Below are 6,000 nucleotides of genomic sequence, written 5' to 3'. Positions count from 1 at the left end.
TATATAAATAGAAGTGATAACTTTCCAAGTGCAATTTAACAAGTAGTTAGACAGCAAATTTCAAGGAATCTTATGGGTTACAGTTCCACAGTTTCAGTTATTTCCTTATTGTGAAATATAACATATATGCAAAAAGGTATTATCTTTCAAAGTATGATTTAGCAAGTAGTTACATAGGAAATTTCCAAAAATGTTATGATAGCTTCTTATTTTCTAAACTTCTGAGAAAAGTTTTGTGATTTTTTCACAGAGCAAATAGGAAAGGGACTTGCATTTTACTATTTATGTAGCTGATAACAGATCTATCTTCTTTTCTTTCCCCTAAGAACTTGGGAGTGGTTGTCCCACCTTCCACCCCCAGGCGCCCCCAAAGTTGAGCCTAGTCATTACAAGCACCCCCAAATCCACAGGGCCGAGCTCCCCCACCCCTGTTGCAAGAACAAAAAACAGATGCTTAATACTAAAGAATTTACCACCCAACCCCAAAGGCTACGACCGTAACTAGGAAGAAACATCTTCTCCCAGTCGAGACGCAGCCAGTTCCTTTCCACCAGGCCAAGCCTCATCGTGTCCGAGCCCCTCTCCTGACACATGAGCTTCCTGAGTCCTCCCAGGGAGTCAGACACAGCGTGTGAAGGCTTTTGCCAACCAACAGTAAGGGGCCGCTGGGGGTTAATGTCAGATCTGTTCAGCCCGTTGTGTTTCTGGGGCACTGAACCTAGAATTTTCTTGAAATGAGTGGGCCGTCAACTGGGGTCTGAGAAGCTCATGGTGATGCTGAAAGAGGCTGTGGAAATGAGAGAAGACAACACAGCTTTGTGGGGCCTGCAGGGGCTCTGGGGTCTGTCTAACTTGGGGCCGTAACCATAATATAAGGACGAGAATCTCCAGGCTGGCAGGGTTGTGGTGAGCAGCAGATGAAATGGCCACCACATGGAAGGTTCTAGTAAACATTAACTCCTGGCCCTGTTACGCTGTTGCTATGGCAACAGGGAAGGCATAAGTTTAGGGAACAATGGGAGGGAAGGACCCAGGACCCCAAGGCCCAGTTACCTATCCAAGATGGTGTCTGGCCTCAGGCACTTGACCTCTGGGGCCTCAGTTTCCGTCCCAGTACCCCCAGGTGCATTTCACTTCTGAAAATGAACAAAACAAGCCCCTCCAGCCAGCACCACACCGGAGGCTCCCCGGAGCAGGGGACAGCTGGAACTAAGGAAAGGCCACGAGCTGTAATCTCTGGCCAAACAGAGCCCAGCAATAAAGACAAAAAAAAAAAAAAAAAAAAAAAAAAGAGCAAAGTCAGGGGTCCCAGAGCCGTGGTTTCCTAAGTGGGGAGAAGTTGCATTCTCTGCAGCAAGCCCCAGCAAACCAACCAAACGTGAAACCACGCTGCCACATTCCACTGCCTCGACTTGCACAGAATTTTCTAGAGCCTTTTTAGGTGCCAGAAAACATCAAGACTCAGAGTAAATGTAGGGACCTTCTCCCCAGAAAAAAAATGTACAAATGCACACACACGTCAGGTCAGGTGACTCCTGGAACCCCGAAATACATCCCTGGACCCCGAGGGGCCCCTAGACAACCACCCCAGCCAGGAACAGCCCCAAGAGGATGCTGGAAGAAACAGAAACCAGGCGGGAGACTTGCCTGGGCAGGGAGCTCCATCTCCAGCTCTGGGGCCCCAACACCTGTCCTGGTTGCATCATTCTGGTTGCCCCTGGGAGGCCTTGTCGTCTCTCCCAGGGCTCCTAAAACTCTGGCTGGAACAAAGGGAGTGCCACAGCTGGGCTTTTAGATTCACTTACTACCCAAAAAAGCAGCTCTCTGCCCCAGGTCCTTTGGGGCTCGAAAGAGCCATTCCCCTGCCAGCCATGGGACCCTCGAGCTGAAAGACCCCACCTACAGGGCTGGCTGCTCTGTGCCCTGCTCCACCCTGGGCCTAACCTGGGACCTGGAAGCCCTTCTGCTCCCTGAACCCACCACCACCACTGGCATCAGCCCTCAGCACCAGCATGCAGCCTCCCTCTTCGGGGATCCAGGTTTGAAAGCTGGGTGATGGGCACCTCGTGAGAAATCCTCACTTGTAGCTTAGGTATCCCATTGCCACCATAAATCCTATCACCAGGATTTGACTCAGAACTTCACACAACCTGTGGCCATGCTGGCTATGCCTTTAACAGAGCCTGGGGAGGAACAAGCCCTCAGGATTATAAAGTTGAGGACTTCAAGCTTTTCTGTGCAACACCATTGTTAGGGTGGGAAAGTCAGAAGGGAATTTGGAGGAGCAAAGGAGATGGGGGGAGATGGGGCAGGCCACACCTCAATGCAGAGCGGGAGCCAGGAAGGAGGGCTTCCTGGAGGAGGAAGCCTTGGAACAGGGCCTGGTTGAGGTTCTGAGAGGGGGAGCAGGACCAGCTCCAGTTTCCTTCTGCCCCACCCCCACTCCTCCCCACACCCCAAGCAATGCACCCCTGTATGCTTGCACCAGCACCAACCTGGGGCTTCCCCCCAGTGCCTGTCTTATCACAGGCCTAGGCCGGCCCTGCACGTGATCAGGCAAGAGGTCCTGTGGGGGCAGGACCCCAGACCCGGACACATGCCCAGACAAGGGGCTTCCCTCTAGCAGCTCCCACTGACTGCGGGTACTTCCTGGCCAGGATAAAGAGATCACCACTTCATGGCACAGTTTACATGACGTGCTGGCTCCACACACTTCTGGTGGCTGCAGTGTGCTTCTAGCAGGCACAAATCACTTCCCTTCTGGATTACTGGGAGGGGGTTTTGCATCTTTCCCCAACACCCCGTCTGGGCCTGACCTGAGCAGCTGTCATTAGAAGAATTTTGAGGAGAGGGTGGAGCATGCTAAGCTAACACTTAGTGCTCCTTGCCAGGCGATGTTCTAAGAACTTCATCTGCTTCACTGCATTTCATCCTCGGAACGATCTAATGAGGCAGATACTGTTATTATTATTCCCATTTTACAGAGGCGATTACTTGGCTGATGAGTGGCGGAGCTTTCCAGATAATAAAAACTGAAGCCCATTTTAACCCCCTGCCCCATCAGTAGGCCATCCTGGGCCCTCTGCTGACCCTCTTCACCAGCCTCCCTGCCGAGGGTGGGACGCCAGGGCTGGGGGCTCTCGTTAGGCTGGTCCTTCTTGCCGGGTGTCCAGGGGAAAGCCCCCTAAAAGGGCTGAGGCCTCTATGTCCCTGGGTCTTAAGCCCCAAGTGGGTGAGGCAGGTCATTAAGCAAGGCCTCTCTTAGGGGACAGCGCCCAGTGTAGACGGGGTTCTCCACTGGGCTGAGAGCCTGGAGCCCTGGGACCCCTGGTTCTGCCTCCACCGCTGTGTGCCCACACACCGCCTCCCTCCCAGGTTGGTTGTGGAGACCCACTGCAGTCAAGCTGTGAAAGTGCAGCCCTTGGGGCTCAGACATGATCAGGGGTTCAACTGATAAAGGTGACCACATCCTTGTCCCTGGAGGGAACCGGACCCTCCGCTTGATTTGCAAATGAAATAAAGTGAGGCTCAGAGGAAGGCAGCCTCTCACTCCCCAAAATCAGGGACTTGTTTTTGCTTTAAATCCTTCTCAAAAGGAGGCTCCAACCCCCAGAAAGAGTGCCCATGGCCTGGCCAGCCCCCTGGATTTGCCAGGCAGCTGGGACAAGAACTCAGTGGGGACTTAGTAGTGGGAGGTCCGGATCCTGGTTTTCTGTTTCTTTTTCACCATGTGGTGTTGGGGTCACTTCCCTTAACCTCAGTGCCCTGGTTCACAGCCTGGAGTCAGTCACCCACCAACCTGACAGGGCGGCTGGGGGCGTGGAGTGAGATGCTTCTGGGGAAAGGGCTGTGTGCAAGGTTGCAAGCAAAGCATTAGGATGGGCCAAAGCACTCATCACCCAGACCACTTCAAGGCCCCTCTGCAGTTAGAAAAGCACCTCTCTCTGTGATTGTGGGTTTGTATGCTTCGCCCCACTTCTTGGCCTAACCCCTTGATACAAAGTCCTGTTGACTCTGTGATACAGAGACATCTGTGGGTGACAGGAGCTTTAAGGTTAAAAACTGTAGTCTCTGTATGATCTAAATGTCCATCATGGTAGAATGAGCAATTCAATTACAGGGTAGTCATGTGGGGGAATACTATACAGCAACGAAAAAGAGCAAACTAGTGCTACACCCAATAGGGTGGAAGAATGTCCCAAAAGCACTATGTTGAACGAGGAAAGCAAACTACAAAAAAGTACAAAATGTGATGACATATAATGTTCTAGAACAGACACAAGCAATGTCTGATGACAGAAACCTACAGTAGGAGGTGGTAAGTAGATGGGAGCACAGGTGGGGAGCCTCTGGGTGCTGTTCAGATTCTATTTCCTGCTGGTCATACTGGTGTATTCAGTTTGTGAAGTCACTGGAGCTGTCTGATTATGATGCGTGCACTTTTCTGTGTGTATCCTATATATAAATTAAACATTTTAAACAATTTAGCGTCTGGGTTCAAGTCCTGGCTCTACCAGTTGCATACTGTGTGATCTCAGCAAATTAAACTCTCTGAGCCTCTGCTCTCTCCTCTGTAAAATAGGAGTCATACTAGTATCTGCCCCAAGTGGTCCCAAATGTCAACTATTTCTCTTCCACCTCCATTGTGTTGATCTCCCAGTGCAGCTCTATCACTATTCACTTAATACTTTTCCCTTAGAGCAACTCACAGTTCTGATAATCTAAACAATTAAATAGTCTAAAAATGAAACTTCATATCACTCTCATAAATCATGGGTTTAGTGTGCTCATTATCGATTTCCTAGTATATTAAATTAATATAAATGAAAACAAATACTCAACTATTAAAATAAAGTGTTCACTTGTGAGCTGCCTCAAATCATCTTCCTTATCAGAAATGGTGGGCATGGTGGGCATGCCCACTCGGGAAACTCAAGATAATGTAGTTTCTTAGAGCTTTCAGCACTGTGCAGATGCCTAGTAAATGGTTACCATCATCATCACCAACATCATCATCATCATCATCACCATCATCACTATTGACATTCCCACTGTCATCTTCATCATCTTAATCGTCATCCTCATAATCAGCCTCATCAACATCATCATCGTCATCATCACTATTGACATTCCCACTGTCATCTTCATCATCTTAATTGTCATCATCATAATCAGCCTCATCAACATCATCGTCATCATCATGCACAGAGCCAATAAGCAGTTGCTTTCAGACCATCTCACAAGGTCATCCCAATATGACCTTGTCCTCGGCAGAGTTTTAAGAATTAAGAACATGGAGCCCATGCTGAAGTCCTCGGGTCTCCTGGGATGCACAGACAGGCGAGGGCTCCACACACGCACCCCAGACCAGCGCTCGCTCTCTCCAGAGGCCTCTGGAGAACTTCCTCCTCCCCTCAGCTTGGCTGACCACACCTGGGCCAGCCCCTCATCTCTCAGAACCTCGGTTTGCTTATCTCTAAAATGGAGCCGCTGGCCCCAGCCACTCAGAACCTCCCACCCACAAGCCCAGAGGAAGACATAAGACTGTTCGAGAAACAGAAGTTATCATAGGAGATCCAGGGGTGCTCAGCCAGCCTCCAAAAATACATCTAACTGATATCCTAAAATATCCTAAAATTTCCTCCTTGCTGTGCCCGGGCCCAGCTCTCACTGACTGGTGGTTCACAGAGCCCCGGGTGTCTATGCACAATATATAAACACACCAAACCTCAAAGAGGGGTGCACTTGGGTGTGCCCCTTAGCCAACTGGCAGGCACATTCCGAGAACAAAGTAGGGGTGGAGGTTGCCAACTCAATGGTTTTTTTTTCTTTTTCCAATTCAGTTTTATTGAGATATACTCACATACCCTACAATTATCCACAGTGTACGATCAGCTGTTCACAGTGCCACCATATAGTTGTGCATTCATCACCAAAATCAATTTTTGAACATATTCATTACTCCAAAAAATAAATAAATAAAAATAAGAATAAAAATAT

The sequence above is a fragment of the Choloepus didactylus genome, chromosome 6, assembly GCF_015220235.1.
Source record: "Choloepus didactylus isolate mChoDid1 chromosome 6, mChoDid1.pri, whole genome shotgun sequence".
Lineage (NCBI taxonomy): Eukaryota > Metazoa > Chordata > Mammalia > Pilosa > Megalonychidae > Choloepus > Choloepus didactylus.
The sequence above is the reverse complement of the archived record's forward strand: the minus strand, read 5'-3'. Positions refer to the sequence as shown.